The sequence below is a fragment of the Lampetra planeri genome, chromosome 82 (genome assembly GCF_965212315.1).
Source record: "Lampetra planeri chromosome 82, kcLamPlan1.2.h2, whole genome shotgun sequence".
NCBI classification, from domain to species: Eukaryota; Metazoa; Chordata; class Hyperoartia; order Petromyzontiformes; family Petromyzontidae; genus Lampetra; species Lampetra planeri.
In genome coordinates this window covers 876,217-894,296 of record NC_136186.1, presented here as the reverse complement: position 1 = coordinate 894,296, position 18,080 = coordinate 876,217, and the positions used below count along the sequence as shown (strand labels likewise).

Genomic DNA, 18,080 nt, shown 5'->3' with positions numbered 1-18,080 from the left:
ACGGGAGTGGAGGATGTTGGCGCGGTGGCGGGTCCGTCGACATCATCAGACGCGGATCAACGATGGCAAGCGATGGCGGTACAACTGGAGGCACTTAAGGACGTCCTGGCGCATCTATGCCATCTCGTCGCGCCAGGGACGATGGATGATGCAAGTGGTGCTCCGCGGGCCGCCACGTTGCCTGTCCTGCCGCCGCCATTGCCCACGCGGCAAGAGGCCGCCATTTTGCGCGCTCCGTGGCGCCAAACCGCCATCTTGGCCACGCCGCGGGCCGACGCCATTTTGAATTTGCCATCACAACCACCACCATTGGAAGACGGCGGAAAGAGGAGTCGGAGTCGCCACCTTACAACAGTTAAAGAATTTTCCGTCGGTGGGGACTGGAGCGCGTTCGCCTGCCGCTTCTTGGCGGCGGTACGCACAGCAAGATGGACCGATGCGGAGGCTTTGGAGGTGTTGCCGACTCTCCTGGACGACGAATCTGTCCGATTCTTCCGTTCCATAGCGACCGATAAGAAGGCAACTTTATGTGGTGTTTTTCAAGAAATGGCCGATGCTTATGAGCCACCAGATGATGCGCATCGGCGATTCGCTCAACGACAACGAGCACCAGAGGAGTCGCCCGTGGCGTTCAGGGGTGCGGTGCTGGAGCTGGCCATGGCAGCTTATCCTGAGACGCCACAGGACCTGCTTGAGCCTCTCATATTAGGGAAAATGTTGGAGCTGTCTCGGGATCTAGGGATCCCCATGCCTGTGTGTGGGCATGAGAAGCTAACTTCCCGGATGGCTGCTAAGTGTCTCGATGCGCAATTCAACCTCCGTCGCTGGAAACAAGTGACGGCGTGGACGGGGGGGCCCGTCAAAGAAGGGGAGGCGCTGGGATGGAACCCTGCGCAGGCCGTCTATGTTCCGGATGACCGGGGCCCTCAACAACTGACGGCCGCCTCCGCTCCATGGACGGGACGCGGCGGGCCGAGACCGCGCGCGGTGCTACCAGAACGGGGCCGTCAGGAGGCGAGGCCTGCGCTTCGGCGCAACGAGGCCGAATGTTTCCGCTGCGGGCGTAGGGGCCACTACGCCAGAGACTGCTGGGCCCGCTTCCCGGCTCCGCCGCAGCAGGAGGCCTCGGCACCGGTCAAGTCGGCTAAAGATCCTCCGAAACAGGCATGTCGGCACGCACCAGACACTCGGCAAGGCTTTCCACCTCACCCACCACCTGTGTTGCGCGATCCTATTGTTGTTGTTAAACAAAGGCCATCGACGGGGCCTTTTCATTCAGTTACGCAGTGGCGCAAATTGGCACGGAGAGTTGTCGCGGCCGCTACGGGTTCGTCCACTGTACCGGGGTCCATACAGGGTGTGGGCGTGCGCATTTTGGTTGACTCGGGGGCGTCTGCGACTATTATATCGGATGTCATTTTCCATCTGTTGGGCATTCCGTCGGGGGCTGTGCGTCCGGTTTATGGGTCGTGCGTCGCTGCGAACGGGGGTAGCATGGGTATCGTGGGTCAGGTGGATGCTAAGATATCTATTGGGGATGTGTCGGCCTCGGGTGTTGTGTTGATATCGAGATCTTTGGCGGTTCCTTGTTTGTTAGGCACCGATTTTTTGGCTAAGATGCCCATTTTGATCAAAATCAATGAGAATTGTATTGAACTGCCGGGGGGCCGTCAAATCTCGTTTCTGCCGTCGCCCTGGGGGCGATCTGCTTCGGCCGTACAAGTGCAGGCGCTGTCCGTCGCATCTGTGGACATCCCACCTGGTACACAGATGCTTATACCCTTGCGGTATCGGAAGCCCCTGCCTGATCGGCTAGGAGCAGTAGGGGTCTTGTTGTCACCGTCCGCCACGATAACAACCGGGTTGGCGTTAGTGGGGGCACAGACCATCGTCCGGCCGGATCAATTACCGTTTTTACAGGTGCTTAATGCGGGGGGAGAAAACGTCCGTGTCCCGGCCGGTACGGTTGTGGCACATGCCACTACGGCGTTTGCGACCCATGATTGTCCACATAGCCGGGGAGTTGTTGCTGGGGTTTCCGAGCCAAGGAGTTCGGATGATCGTTGGGTTGCTCATTTATGTGACGAAAATTCTTCCCTGTCCATGGAGCAACGTGGTGCGCTGCGTAAATTGTTGTTGACATATTCCGATGTGTTCAGCTCCGATGATTTGGATTTGGGCCGCACTTCCTTGCTTTACCATCACATTGAGACGGGCGATGCTGCCCCTATTCGATTAAATTCGCATCGGATGAGTCCTGCGGAGCGAGAACACGTACGGGGGGCAGTGGAAGACATGTTGGCTGCGGACATTATATCGCCATCTAACAGCCCATGGGGCGCTCCAGTCGTCTTGGTTAAGAAGAAGGATGGCAAATTGCGATTTTGTGTTGATTTCCGCAAATTGAATAAGATATCGGTGGCAGATGCGTACCCCCTACCGCGTATGGATGACTCCCTCGACGCATTGTCGGGGGCTAAGTTCTTTTCCACTCTGGACCTCTCTTCGGGATTTTGGCAGCTTCCCCTTGACGAGTCCTCACGGGAGAAAACCGCATTCCGTACGCCGCAGGGGTTATTTCAATTCAACTGTCTCCCGATGGGATTGAATGCGGCCCCTGCTACATTTCAAAGATTGATGGAGCTCGTTTTGACGGGGTTGCAGTGGGAGACATGTCTTATATATTTGGACGATATCATTGTCTTCAGCCGCACATTTGATGAACATTTGACGCGGCTGGAGACAGTGTTCACGAGGATGCGTTCTGCCAAATTGAAATTCAAACCAAAGAAATGTCACCTACTGCAACGGTCCGTCCGCTATTTGGGGCACATTGTGAGCGCTGAGGGAGTGTCCACGGATCCGGAAAAGACGGCGTGCGTCCGGGATTGGCCGACTCCGGCCACCGTGGGGGATGTTCGGCGGTTTTTGGGATTTGCCTCGTATTACCGAAGATTCGTGCCGGGTTTTGCGACGATTGCGAGGCCCTTGCATCTCCTTACGGGTAAAGGACAGAAGTTTGTTTGGGGACAGCCGGAGGAGGCGGCCTTTCGGAGTCTGCGTGATCTATTGGCCACGGCCCCAACATTGGATTATCCCGATTTCGATCACCCATTCATTCTTGATACGGACGCGAGTGACACAGGTATTGGGGCGGTGTTATCACAGTCTAAAGGGGGTGTAGAGCGTGTCGTGGCGTATGGTAGCCGAGTCTTGTCTCCTGCGGAAACCCGCTACTGTGTCACTCGCAGAGAACTATTGGCGGTTGTTTTTTTCCTACGGCAATTTCGACCATACCTCTACGGTCGTTCTTTTATTGTGCGTACGGATCATGCGGCCTTGCAATATGCCCTTAAAATTGACCAGCCGTCCGGACAGTTGGCACGTTGGTTGGACACGCTACAGGAATTTTCCTTCCAAATTCAACATCGGAAGGGTGTGCGCCATGCGAACGCTGACGCACTTTCCAGATTACCGCGGCGCGCCCCTTGTAAATGTGAGTCGGGGACGCATAGGTGTTCGCCGATTCCAAACCCCCCTCAGCCGCTCACGTTGGCCGTCGAGAAGTCGGACACTCCGATGGAACCGGGACCGGCTGACGGGTTTTGAATCTGCCGCGGTCTGTCTGGATCCGGGAACAGATGATGGATGAGTCATTGGTGTCCTTGCGGAAGCGGTCTGCTAAGGACAATGGGAGTCCGAGTACGGCTGTGGGGCCGCAAACCGCTCTCCGAGATGGTCTGCTTATGTGGCGGGAGGGGTTCCAGGAACGTTGGCGCCTGGTGGTACCAACGTCCTTGCGGTTCGAGTTGATTAGAACCCTCCATTGTGACACTCTCTTACATTTAGGGGTGCAGAAGACCTTGTTGACGTTGCAACGTCATTATTTTTGGCACGGCATGGCGACAGATGTCGTAGGGCACGTGCGCGCGTGCCCTGCGTGTGCACAACGTAAGCCGCCGAAACATCCTTACGTGCCGCCTCTCCAGTCGATTCAGGTGTCTCGAGTCAATGAATTGGTGGCACTGGACATATTGGGACCTTTTCCACCATCGGCGAGGGGTAATAAATATTTGCTGGTAGGGGTTGAGTACCTCTCCCGTTGGCCGATGGCCTGGCCGTTGCCTGATCAGTCGGCCGCGGCCATTACCGACGCCTTTTTGTTTGGGTATATTATGGATAAGGGGGCGCCTGAGAGACTCCTCACGGACCAGGGCAGGAATTTCTCTTCTAAATTATTGGCGGAAGTGTGCGCGGGCCTTGGGACTAAGAAAGTACGGACATCCCCATACCATCCGCAGACGGATGGTATGGTTGAACGGCTGAACAGGACATTGTCTGCCATGCTTTGCCATACCGTGAGTGAACAACAATCAGATTGGGATCTGCACATCCCCGGGGTGCTTTCGGCGTACAGGATGACGCCTCATGCGGCTACGGGATATTCGCCGTTTTACCTTATGTATGGTCGGGAAAACGTGCCGCCGGTGGATGTGCAATTGGGAACTGGGGTGAAGGGACCTCGGAAACCACTTCCTGAATACATTCAGGACACGGTTCGCCGAGTCACGGAGGCGCGGGAGAATGCCCGCGTGGCTACGGCCAAAGCCCAGGCCCGGAACGAGCGATATGCGCGACGGTCTGAGGGGGAGTGCCCTTGGAAGGTTGGGGACCTAGCCTGGCTTCATTGTCCACAGGTACGTCCGGGGACCTCGCCGAAATTGCACAAACCCTGGCATGGTCCCGTACGCCTCATTGCGGTTCCCAACCCACAGACAGCACGCGTCCAGATTGGGTCTCGTCGCTGGGTTGTGCATACGTCGCGCTTGAAACCATATGTTGCTCCCTTACATGATGCGTCATCCCCCAATGTTGCCTTGCCGGGGTCTGTTGCTGCTGACTCTCCCCTGCCTGCGTCCATTGATTTTGCTAGAGCGCCTGTCGTGCCTGTTCCAGACAGGCCGGCCGTGACATTGCGGGGGACGAGGGGCCCTGCTCGGAGGACGCCTGCCAGGTCTGCGGGACCTTCGAGCCCTGCAGCCCTTCCGACCCAGCTGCGGGCACGGTCACAGGACAAGCCCAGGACTAACTCTTTAGAGACACGGGACGGCGGTGGACTTCCAGCTGCGACAGGGGGATTACCCCCTGTCATTCCTCGACTTTCATCGCGTTCTCGTTCTGCGAGTGGGCCGCCGACCGTCCGGGACGGGCCGGCGACCCGCACACGTTCCAAATCGCTTACGTTTCGTTGATTGTTGCTGTCTGTTTATTTTTTTCTTACAGTTGTATTTATTGCATGCTTTTGTACGTTCGTTGATGTTAATTGCGTTGTTGTTGTTCTTGTTGTTACATTATATGCTTAGTGTCCTTTAGGGGGGGAAGCTCGGTTCGCCGCATTACGATTTGCTATTAGTCAGCCGAGGTCGGCTGGGATTTTTCTACGGGGGAGGGTGGTGTAATGCGGGCGTAAGCGACCTTCCGGAGGTGACGTCACGGGGGGTGGAGTCATGTGACGTGGGGGGAAGGTTCGGGGCTTTAAGCGGGTAAACCGGAAGGGGAAGGCAGTCGGGGTGTGAGCGGAAAAGAGTGAGGCCACGCGGGCAAGTGTGGAGAGGGGGGGGCGCCGACGGCCATCGGGAGCCAACCCCGAAGATAAGAGGAAGCTGCGGAGTGTGTGCAGCTGGGGAGGAGACAGCCAGGAGGGCTGCGTGTTAGAGGCAGCGGTGTGGCTGCCAGGAGGAGCTGCGGAGAGAGAGAGAGAGGGGGCTGCGTGTTAGAGGCAGCGGTGTGGCTGCCAGGAGGAGCTGCGGAGAGAGAGAGAGAGGGGGCTGCTTGTTAGAGGCAGCGGTGTGGCTGCCAGGAGGAGCTGCAGAGAGAGAGAGAGAGCAAGAAGCTGTGAGAGCTGCGGAGGGAGAAGAGCAGCAGAGAGGACAGCCAAGGGGGGCTGTGTGAGAGAAACAGCAGCGGAGCTGCTGTTGTGGATCGGGCCGACATTGGAGTCAGCACCGTGGAGAAGCTACAGAGTAAAGACAGCCGTGTGGGTGTACAGCACGAACCGAATAATAAAGGACACTGAGCCAGACATCGTGGTCCAGTCGTTTATTACACAAGTATACTACTGTTTGTATGTACATGGATCTGTACTTCTGTGTATGTCCACTCGTGTGTGGGTGTGTGGACATGGGGTGTATATGTGTACTCGTGTATGATTTTGCATATTGGAACAAACAAATTATTTTTATATTGTGTCGTACAAATAATTTAGGGGAACGTGGTAGGAATGCGCCACCACAACAGGGAACTACAGGGATGAGACTCCCCGCTCGTGGTGCTAAATGAATGAAAACAGCGTCACTGAGCAGACAGAGCCCCGCCCCTACAGCTCGTGAGTGTGACGTAGTGAGTGTGACCAGCGGACTGCCACGATGCTGCCAGGTAAGGGTAAACTTGTGTGATGGAGATGCTTCACCTGAAACTCGCTTCCACACGTGTTCGCTATGAACATTGTAGCAATAAGGGACGATCATCTTTAACATAGCAGGTCTTTATTGTTCTGCAAGTATTTTAACGTTAAAACTCGTAGAAACACATGCACACTCGTGTGTGAATGCACACCGCTGTATATACAGTCGTGTTTGGATGCACTCTCGTGTGTGTATGTCTACTCGTCCGTCTTTTAAGGAAGGATATGGTAGCAATAACGTACAATCAGTCATCTTTAAAAACAGGTCTTTATTAATCTGCAAGAAAACTCACGTTAATACTCGTATAGAAATATTTATTAACACGCATGCTCAAACAGGAAAGGAACTAGGCAAATTATTTCTCAATTTGGAATTAAACAGTTAAAACAGATTCTTAAAATCAAAAACGTGAACGTCGATTTCCCCTTTGACATCCACTGAAGCTATTCGTCCAGAAGTCCAAGCCATCAAACACAGGAACAACAAACGTGCAATTCACGCACACTCTTAAACCTATTATTTGAAGTGAATTAATTTATTACACAATGATGAAAATTAATGAACATGTTTAAAATATTGAGCAAAGTTGTGATCACTGACTCTCTCCAACTTTAGCTCAACAAGACCACTTAACCACGAGAGTAAAATCAGGAATTGAACCACCTCACAACCACTGCGCATCACACCACATCAACAAGTAATCCGATCGGACGACAAAGCACCACCTTAACGTGACGAAGTCTAGAATAAACCTCAACACTCAAGACACGGAATTCAACACAAACACTACGACAAAATGAATAACAGGAATGGGCAAATCTTTAAAGAAGACGGCACACCCAGATCAGTAGCTGTGAGAAGATGACAACACATGGCAACTTCTACCATAAACACCACACATTTAACAGAGCCGATGATCCAACTACGAGACGAAGCAATGTATCTATCGAAGTCTAAAATTGTTGTCATCCTGAAATGAGTGAACACTTCTGGAACTTATCAGGAACACTTTTATCTGAACACAATGTAGAGCATTAACAACATCACTCTCGCTTGAAATCCTAGAAATCACTGAAAAAAATATATAAGAGACAGAAATATGACTCTCCAGCCACTCCAATACATAAATCCATATCTCAGGTTGCAACTGCATGGGCTCGAAAGAGGAATTTCGTTTAGGACTCATGACAACATTTTTACTCTTTGCTTGATGATTCCTGTGAAGTGTTGCTGACTGTGAAAATGCTTCCAACACACAGAGCAATCGAATGGTTTTATTAAATTGATTACATTAGCTTGGAGTTGTGCTGGAAATCACTGATATAATCAATTTCACCTTATAAATTGATCTAACAGAGACACAAACGTGCACATTCCAGGACTTTAACAGAAGTACTCAATACTTTGATTATCCAGCCATTCCAGCAGCCATTTCTCATTATCAACCCGCATGGGGTCGAAATAGGAATTGTCGTCAGGACTCATTACATCCACTACATCCACGCATCTCTCAGGATCCACCTGCATAGGTTCGAAAGATTCATTTTTTTCAGGACTAATTGCAGCACTTTGTATTTCACCTTTTGATTTCACTTCCCTATCATTGCTGATCTTCTCATGCTTGTTTCGGGGTGATGACCGTGTGAAGATCTGACTTCCTTGCAAATGCCTTCCCGCACACAGCGCAATTGAACGGCTTCTCGCCCGTGTGTGTTTTTTGGTGACTGTTAAGAGTTGATTTCTGTGAAAATGCCTTCCCACACACAGAACAATGGAACGGCTTCACGCCCGTGTGTGTTTTCTGGTGACGATGAAGATGCTGTTTCTGTACAAATGCCTTCCTACACACAGAACAATTGAATGGCTTCTCACCTGTGTGTGTTTTCTGGTGATTGTGAAGAGTTGATTTCTGTGCAAATGCCTTCCCACACACAGAGCAATTGAACGGCTTCTCGCCCGTGTGTGTTTTCTGGTGATTGCGACGAGTTGATAAATCTGCAAATGCCTTCCCACACGCAGAGCACTTGAACGGCTTCTCACCCGAGTGTGTTTTCAGGTGCCTGTGAAGATATGCTTTACGTGCAAACGCCTTCACACAAACAGAGCAATTGAATGGCTTCTCACCCGTGTGTGTGTGGCGCTGTGTAAAGGTTATCTACTCCATGTGACTGATTCTTCAGTGACAGTCGCGGGTGTTTTTTAGAGTAAAATGCACCCTCTAAGCTGCGTGGATGTCTGGCTCAAATCGCCAAGAAGCAAATTCTTACCAACGTCTAACCGAGACACAGAAACGTCTCGGAAGTCGGACTACACACGCGATTACCAGTTTATCCACTAACAAAGACACCTACTTGTGGATGCACGGCGTATCGATGTCCCTGTAACCCGTCTGAAGAGATCGCCACGAACTCTCCCGAAGCGAAGTCGCCAACCAATCGCCAAGCAATCGTGCTCGACAGGCTGGGTCTCGTGGAAGAAGGTTCATCTGCAGAGCGAGGAGTCGAGCGTCTATCCTCAGCGAAATCCGTCTCGAAATGACCTTGAGGTCTGATTTTAAGCACCTTATATCTTTGCTCTAGCATCCAAATCCTTTGTTCTCGACTTATCATGGACTTTGCATTCAATTGTTAATTTTTACATTAACTATCAGCATATCTAGCAACATAATACGTATGTACATCTCACTGCATAATTGTACACTTCCGTTTGAATAAGGATGTGCATCTCCCTGCATAATTCCATGATTCGTGTTAATTTGCTAATATTCACCCCCCAATGTCCTCTAAACTGCTGCAAGTTCAGAGGATTATAAAGCGACATACAGTCTGAAGTATCAAAATTGGTGATCTCGAGCTTGATTTGGAATAAAATGTGCATGTTTAAACTGTGCTGATTTTGTTTTATAATTATATTTAAGGACAATCGTGTTGAGCGGGGTGCTTCTATAAAATGAGTGTTTTATATTATAATTTCTGCCATCAACTTTGAATGATCATCTGAATGGTTTAGCTTGTAAGCGTGGTTTATTATAATGTCCATATTAAAGGTTTTTTGGGTTAGATCGCGTAAATATATAAATGTGTCGTTGAAACCCGCCACCACCCGACAAAGCCAACTAGTTAGGGTTGTCACGTAAACAGGACATGCATATTTGTCACTAGTACAGCACACCGGTGGGTTTAAGAGCCAAGCCACAACATTTACAATCTGAGTACGACGTTTCGCCTGTAATTAAAACTAGCTTCATCAGTCGAAAGCCAGATTTGGGAAGACTCACTGTTTCGTTCCTTATATATAAGCATAGATGTGTTGACCACGCAGCTGCGCTCTAATGAAGTACGCAGCCCTTTGTCGGCATGCATTTATTTAATGTTTTATTTTGAAGACACATTTATATACTTCCGCAATATAACCTAACAACCTCTATTATGGATGATATTGGTCCCGAAATCCTACATGTTAAACTCGTGTGTATGTGTTTAATATTTTGGATGTTTTTTTTAATGATAATTGCATTAAAAATGGAGATGTTACCAGCGCCTCGAACCCGTCCAGAGACCTCGTGGGCCTCTGTGGTGGCTACGAGCCTTCCCTCCAGGACATTGCTCACATCCAGCGTTAGCGTCCGGCACCGCGGATGTGGTAGCGGATTCTTTTTTCCAAACTTTACTCGTGGCTGGGGAATGCCAAACAACAGGGGGCTCTTCTTCTGAGAAAAAAACTAATCAAGGGGGCGTGGGAGCGTGGCGTAAGGTGTGGAAAGCTCTAAGCCCCAGGCTACCGTGGGCTCACCTCCCAATCAACGGGAGGCGAGCGGTGGTGGTTGCTCATGCATCCAAAAAAGATGAATATCAGTTGAGGGATGAAAGCAAGGCCGTGAATTATGCGGGATTAGCAGCATCAAAGAGAGGGGATATGGGAGATGTAGATATGTGATTAGTAATACTTATGTCCGTGCATTATGCAGGATTAGCAGCATCAAAGGGAGGGGATATGGGAAATGCAGGTATGTGATTAGTACTACTTATGCCCGTGCATTATGCAGGATTAGCAGCATCAAAATGAGGGGATAGGGGAAGCATTCAATACATCGAAATATCTTCTTGGTTCTTTCGGTAAAGTCACGTAGAAGGGAAGTAATAAAATAATAAAAATAAAACATAATAAAACAATTCTCACGAAACGCAAGTAGCCTGAGGACGGCTACTTGCGTTGTGGCCGAAACGTCGTGAGAATTGTTTTATTATGTTTTATTTTTAATATTTTATTACTTCCCTTCTACGTGACTTTACCGAAAGAACCAAGAAGATGAATCCCTGCAGTCACGAAAGCTTTAAATCGAAATTTTACATCGAAATAGTTAATAATTCCAAGCGTTTGCAGTGGAAACAGAACATTAATTAGAATCGTATGCTTTTCTGTCATTAGCGTAATGTACTTCAATGTTGTGGGGCATCTAAGATTCAAATCGTCAGCTTAACCTGTGAAAATAATCACAAAACCCCGCTATCTAAGTATACTACTGTTTGTGTGTACATGGATCTGTACTTCTGTGTATGTCCACTCGTGTGTTTATTTACACTCGTTGATGTGGATATGTACATGCGTGAACGTGTGTGTTTAGGTATGTACAATAATTTGTTCGCACATTTGTTCGTGTAGTAGAACGCAATCCCTTTGTACGTACACTGCTGTATATGTACACTCGTGTGTGTATGCGCACTTGTATGCATGTGCACCCGTGTGTGTATTTATCATGGGGAGCGGTAGTGTAGCGGTTAGTGCGCTGCGCTATGAACCTGGCGACCCGGGCTCGACTCCAGCATGAGTACCTGGTGCGGTGTGTAAACATCGCCACTGGGGAGACAAAGGCGGTCGGGTATGGTGCTGGACTCCCACCCCCTCGTGTACCGTTCCGGCCTTCATAGGTGCTCGCTAACAGCACTTGCCCCTACAGTCTGTTAAGGCGATACGGGGGATCTTTGTCTTTTGTATGTATGAAGCAGTGTGTATGCACATTCGTGTATGTTTCTACAGCGCTGTATCTGTCCACTCGTGTGTGGGTCTGTGTACATGGGAGTGTATATGTGTACTCGTGTATGATTATGTATTGGAACAGACACATTATTTTTATATTGTGTCGTGCAAAGAATTGTAAATATACACACGAGTGACATACACAGCAGTACAGATCCATGTACATACACACAGTAGCAGACTAGGATAGCGAGGTTTTGTGATTATTTTCACAGGTTAAACTGACGATATAAATATTAGATGCCCCACAACACTGAAGTACGTTATGCTTTTGAAAAAAACCCGCATTCAATTCTGATTCCTTCTCTGTTTCCACTCCAAACGCTTGGAATTATTAATAATATTTAAAATAGTGGCCACATGTTTAATGAGTGTAGTGAAGACATTAGTTTACTTTATTTCATTCCATTTGTTTGCATTTGCTACGGCACACTGGTTGAGATTATTCTTCCCATTTATGAAATCTCTCTAGAATCATTTACATTTTCTTCACAAACTTCTTTGCATTCAATTGTTATTCTCGCATGTAACGCTCCTCATATCTAACAAACCTAATCTCATGTGGCCATTGTGCTTAAGCCTAAGTAGGATTTTGCACGTTTCCAATGGCCTGTAAACTGTGATCAAGTTATCGGCCTTACCTTTGAAATACAGTATAATATATTGTTGATCAAGATATACTTATACTAAGAGGTGCATGTTTCATATCGTGTTGATGTGGTTTTATGAATATGTTTAAGGACCTTTGTTGATCAGGGTGTGTCTAGACAACGAAGGTGAATTGTTATATTTGATCAATTAAAATTGTTACAATTGCCGTGGATACCCATCTGGATGGTATCGTTTGTAAGCGTTGTTTATTATATTGTAACGCAGCCATTATCGCATTTCAGTCTATAGCAGAAAGTCTCCTGTGTATTTAGACCTTTGTGTATTACAGTGCTGTGTGTACGAATGTGTTGACACATTTTCCACGTGTTTTCACGGTAAGTGCATTGCATGTGGAGGGGTTACCAGCCCATTGCAACAGTCCGGAGACCTCGTGGGCCTCTGTGATCGCTATGAGCCTTCCCTCTAGGACATTGCTCACATTTACCACAGCTTTACCGCCCTGCACCGATGATGAGGTAGGGGTTGTTTTTACAGAACTTCACTCGTGGGCAGGATAATGCCAAACAACAGGGAGAGTGGCTTCTATTTTGAATAAAATAATGAAGGGCCAACCGTGGCGGTGAGCTGTAGGAAGCTGTATGCCCCACGCCTGGAGTGGTGATTGTTCCTGCCTGCACTGAAGGTGAACATCAGTGTAGGGATGCGGGCAAGGCCGAATAGTCATATGCCTCTCAAAATATCCCATATTAGAATCACACTCGAATGAATAATTGTTGTATGTATATATGCGAACTGCGGGATTTGAATTGCATTATAATCACTATCATCACATTGTGGTCGTTATTAGATTCACACTATCCACTGCTGGATCTGCCCTCTCAATGGATTAATATATATGCATATATATACAGAGTATGATTACTTGACATTTACGTATTGATTTTTAACTGTTGAATTCCTGAAAGCTTCCAGCTGTAAGTAGCAGCTCAGCAGGACTGTGGGGTTATGCGGCGCTTTTGGTTCGTGCCTACTTTCCCAGGCTCACTTTATCGCCGCCACTATTACATTTTTTACCAGCCAAAACTTGAGGCATTTCAAGAGGGGTTGGTTTGTTTTGAATACTTTAGATCAGCCACCCTGCGTATCTCTGGGACCACCCGATACGCACGCGATACACCGCAGGATGACCCCTTCATCCCAACATTCACGCCTGAGCCTCGGCGTTCGCGAACACTCGCACACCCTGAAGGCACTTGTAGCCTTGTGTGGCGTCTGCCACCCACTGTTGGGCCACATTCCCTAGAAAGCCGACTTCAAGGTGAAGCTCGACGCCGAGCGTCGTGGACCACCGCCGGCCTGACACCGTCGTCGTCAGGGGAGAGGACGCGAGACGGCGCCTCCTGGCTCCTTTCCACCATAGGGAGGTGTCAGAGGCAGCCTCCGTGAGGCCCACGACCGGTTCAGATAATCGTCGCTGATGTTGAACGTGAGCGAGAATTGAGCTGCGTGCTAACCACTACACTACCACTCCGCTACAACTACGCTACCACTACACTACCAGTACACTACCACTACACTGCGCATGTTCATACGCACAGCTGTGTAATAGGTTTTGTGATCATTTTCACTGGTTAAACAGAAGAACGCTGAATTATCTTCTTGGTTCTTTCGGTAAAGTCACGTAGAAGGAAAATAATAAAATAATAAAAATAAAACAAAATAAAATTATTCTCACGACGTTTCGGCCACAACGCAAGCAGCCATCCTCAGGTGAAGAACAGGTCTGTCGGAAAGACAGCGTCTGAAAGAACACCACCAGGTTTGGCAGCGTATATTTAAGCTGGGTTGGAGGGGGTAGAGCGCCTTTACAAATGAATTTTCATATCAAGAGGAATTTAGCATATTTATGGGAATGCGTAGGAGGTGGACGGGGGGTTTCAAAGTCATATTATGCCCGTGCATTATGCAGGATTAGCAGCATCAAAGGGAGGGAGTAGGGTTAGCATTAATAAAGGGAAGGAATGTTAATAGTATGGAGCGGCAGTAACTAAACCACCACGTAAAAAACTAAAATATAAACTACATCAGTATCATCAGTATACTAAATATACTCTCCAATAAGCTGAGCTTCTAACAGTAATTCATACAATACAATTCTACGTCGCAAAAAATATAATATGCCTCCAGCTAAACTTTTTCTCTTACATCACACGGTTCTACCCCGTACTATATACTGCCATAGACAAACCCAACATTAAATAATATACTGTATTACTATACACCACCTTAGACTATACATTATAATATTACACTATGTATTATTCTACCCACCCTATACTGTATACCACACTGCTATATATTCACTATACAATTACGATACTATATATTACCTTATACATTATATTAAACATTACACTTTTATACTATTTATTATTATACAATCTGCTATACAACCTATCTCCGGTTGTAGCCAACGTTTTCATGGAGAAATTTGAGACTGACGCCATCCAGACTGCCAAACTACGAAATGCAACGTTGAGAACTTAATCTTTCATCAATGCAACATCATTCCAAACGACCCCACCATTTGTGTGCTGGTGTCATTGACCCAATTCGAATGATACCTGTGACTTACAGCTTTCCACACCTTACGCCACGCTCCCATGCCCCCTTCATTCGTTTTTTGTTTATCAGAAGGAGGCACTCCCTGTTTTTTGCCAATCCCCTGCCACGAGTAAAGTTTTGCAAAAACAACCCCCTTCCTTCATTGACGGTGTCAGACGGTAACGCTGTGGTGGATGTGAGCAATGTCCCGAAGGGAAGGCTCGTAGCCATCACAGCGGCCCACGAGGTCTTTGGACGGGTGCGAGGGGCTGGTAACCCCTCAATAGTCAATGCAATTACCAAAAAACTCGTCACAAATCTTAAACACGTGCAAAATATTGAACACAAACACACTGGTGTATATACACACCGAAGGTCGTATGTTACAGACTAAAAGGTGACGATTGTTTTTTTGTTGCGTTACTTTATTATAAACCACGCTTATAAGCTAAACCATTCAAATGATTGTTCAAAGTTTACGACAGAAATTGGAAATAAAACACCCTCGTTTTCTCAAAGCACCCTGTTCAACAAGAGTGTCCTAAACATATTTATAAAACAAGGTCAGCACAGCATAAACCTGCACCTCTTAGTCCAAATTAAACTCGACATCATAATGTTGATACTTTAGACTGTATGTCGCTAATAAATCCTCTAAACCTGCAGCAGATAACAGGACGTTGCGGGGTGAATATTGGCAAATTAACACGAAACACAGAATTATGCAGGAAGATGCACATCCTTATTCAAACGGAAGCGTACAATTATGCAGTGAGATGTGCATACTTATTAAAGTTTAAGTACAATGGCCAGATTAGCTAAGCTATGTTGCTAGATATGCGGATTGTTAATGTAAAAAATTCTAATTGAATGCAAAGTCTATCTGGCAACAAAACTGACACCTTTTTACAAGGAGTCATGTTTGCATAGACCGCAATACCTGCAGTCATAATACAAACAAAAGACATAACTCTGATAATGTATGTGCACTGTCCTTGAAGTTGATTGGTCCACACCCGAGACAGCTTTCCTTAGAGCCTAGTCTCACATGGGTTGAACCAGATGACGCCAAAAGGCGCACAACTCAAAGACAATGCACCATCAGAGTATGAGACCTCGAGGCAAGTATCTACACTATGGGAACCTCATTTGCCAGTAAAAATATAATTGTTTTTTTACCCTTCTATCTGGCAACAAAACTGACAGTCATAATTAGTGGATAAACTAGTAATCGTGTGTGTAGTCCGACTTAGGAGACGTTACTGTGTCTCAGTTAGACGTTGTTAAGAGTTTGCTTCTTGGCGATTTAAGCCAGACATCCACGCACCTTAGAGGTCGCCTTTAACTCTCAACAACACCCGCGACTGTTACTCTGCTCTGACGAATAAGTCAAATGGAGCAGTTAAACTCTCCACAACGCCACACACACTAGGGTGCGAAGCCATTCAATTGCTCTGTTTCTGTGAAGGCATTTGCACATAAAGCAGATCTTCACACTCACCAGAAAACACACACAGGCGAAAATCAATTCAAGTGCTCTCTTTGTGGGAAGGCATTTTCACTAAAACAAAATCTTCACACTCACCAGAAAACACACTCGGATGAGAAGCCATTCACTTGCCCTGTGTGTGGGAAGGCATTTTCACTTAAACGAAATCGTCAAAGTCACCAGAAAACACACGGACGAGAAGCCATTCAATTGCTCTGTTGGTGTGAAGGCATTTGCACGTAAAGCAGATCTTCACACTCACCAGAAAACACAAACGGGTGAGAAACCATTCAATTGCGCTGTCTGCGGGAAGGCATTTGTACAGAAATCAAATCTTCACTCACCAGAAAACACACACGGGCGAGAAGCCATTCAATTGCACTGTGTGCGGGAAGGCATTTGTACTGAAATCACATCTTCAAAGGCACCAGAAAACACACTTGGGTGAGAAGCCATTCAATTGCTCTACGAGGGAGAGGACAAGTTCACGGTCATCACCCCGAAACAAGCATCAGAAGATCCGCAATGATAGGGAAGTGAAATCAAAAGGTGAAATGCAAAGTGCTGAAATGAGTCCTGAAAAAAATTCACTTTTCGAACCGATGCAGGTGGATCCTGAGAGATGGCTGAATGTATTGGATGTAATGAGTCCTGACAATTCTTCTTTTGACCCCATGCAGTTGGATCCTGAGAGATGGCTGGATGTAGTGGAGTGGCTGGAGAGTCAAATGTATTGAGTACTGTTGCAGTGTATATTCGTGTATCTTAAATATTTTTCCAGTGATTTCCAGTAACCCCTGCTAGAGTGATGTTGTGAATGCTTTTTAACGTGTTCCAATGAAAGCATTCCTTTTATGTTCTAGTAATTGGATCATCGGGGCTGTTAAATGGCTGGTGCTCATGGTAGAAGGTGGCATGTGTTGTAATTTTCTCACAGCAAATGATGTGAGCATGCTGTCTTGTTTATTCCAGACTCCGTCACGTTAAGGTGGTGCTTCGTAGTCCTATCGGATTACTTGTTGATGTGGTGTGATGTGCAGTGGTTGTGAGGTGGTTCAATTCCTGATTTTACTCTCGTGGTTTTGTTGAGCTAAAGTTGGAGAAAGACTGTGATCACATCTTTGATCAATATTTTTTTTTTTAAATTTTTCATTTTCCTCATTTTTTTATAATAACTACTGCAGATGATCGGTTTCAGGATGTACGTGGATTTCACTTTCGTTGTTCCTGTGTTTGATGGCTTTCACTTCAGGATGAATAAATTCAATAGATAAGGATGTCAATGGGGAATGATAAATCGACCTTTACTTGTTTGATTTTGAGAATATTTTTTTACTATTAAATTCCTGAAAGTAAAATCATTTGTCTCGTTCCAGATCTGAGTTTCAGCCATATTTGTTTAAATGGGGGTCTCAATTCTAGATTTGAAGCTTTCGTGACTGCAAGGATTCATACTCTTAGGTTTTTTCGAGAAAGTCACGTAGGTAAAAAAAAAATAATAATAATAACAGTAAAATAAAAATCACGACGTTTCGGAGGCAACACAAGCTTCCGTCTTCAGGTGGAACCGTCACAGCACGCTTGCTGTATCAAGTAAAAGTCATTTACTTAATACAGCAAGCGTGACTTTACCGAAAAAAACCTAAGAGTATGGGGGTCTCAAGTTTATGGAATTGATGATCTCAACATGCTTACAAAAATATGACGTGTAAAGTTTTACTGCCATGTGATGAATATTTCTCAATAGCAGGTCCTGTTGTGTGGTCAGAGGTAATTACAGGGACCTTAGAATTAGTTCTGTGAATCTTCATGTGCTTCGTTCTCTAATTCATTACTCGTCCTTTGAATGCATTTTCTGTTCTCCATAGACCGGG

At 47.0% G+C, this 18,080-nt stretch overlaps 1 pseudogene; it reads right to left on the bottom strand.

The window, feature by feature from the left end:
• The window catches only part of LOC144738377 (uncharacterized), a 277,849-nt pseudogene that overhangs the window by 137,711 nt on the left and 122,058 nt on the right, over positions 1 to 18,080 (bottom strand).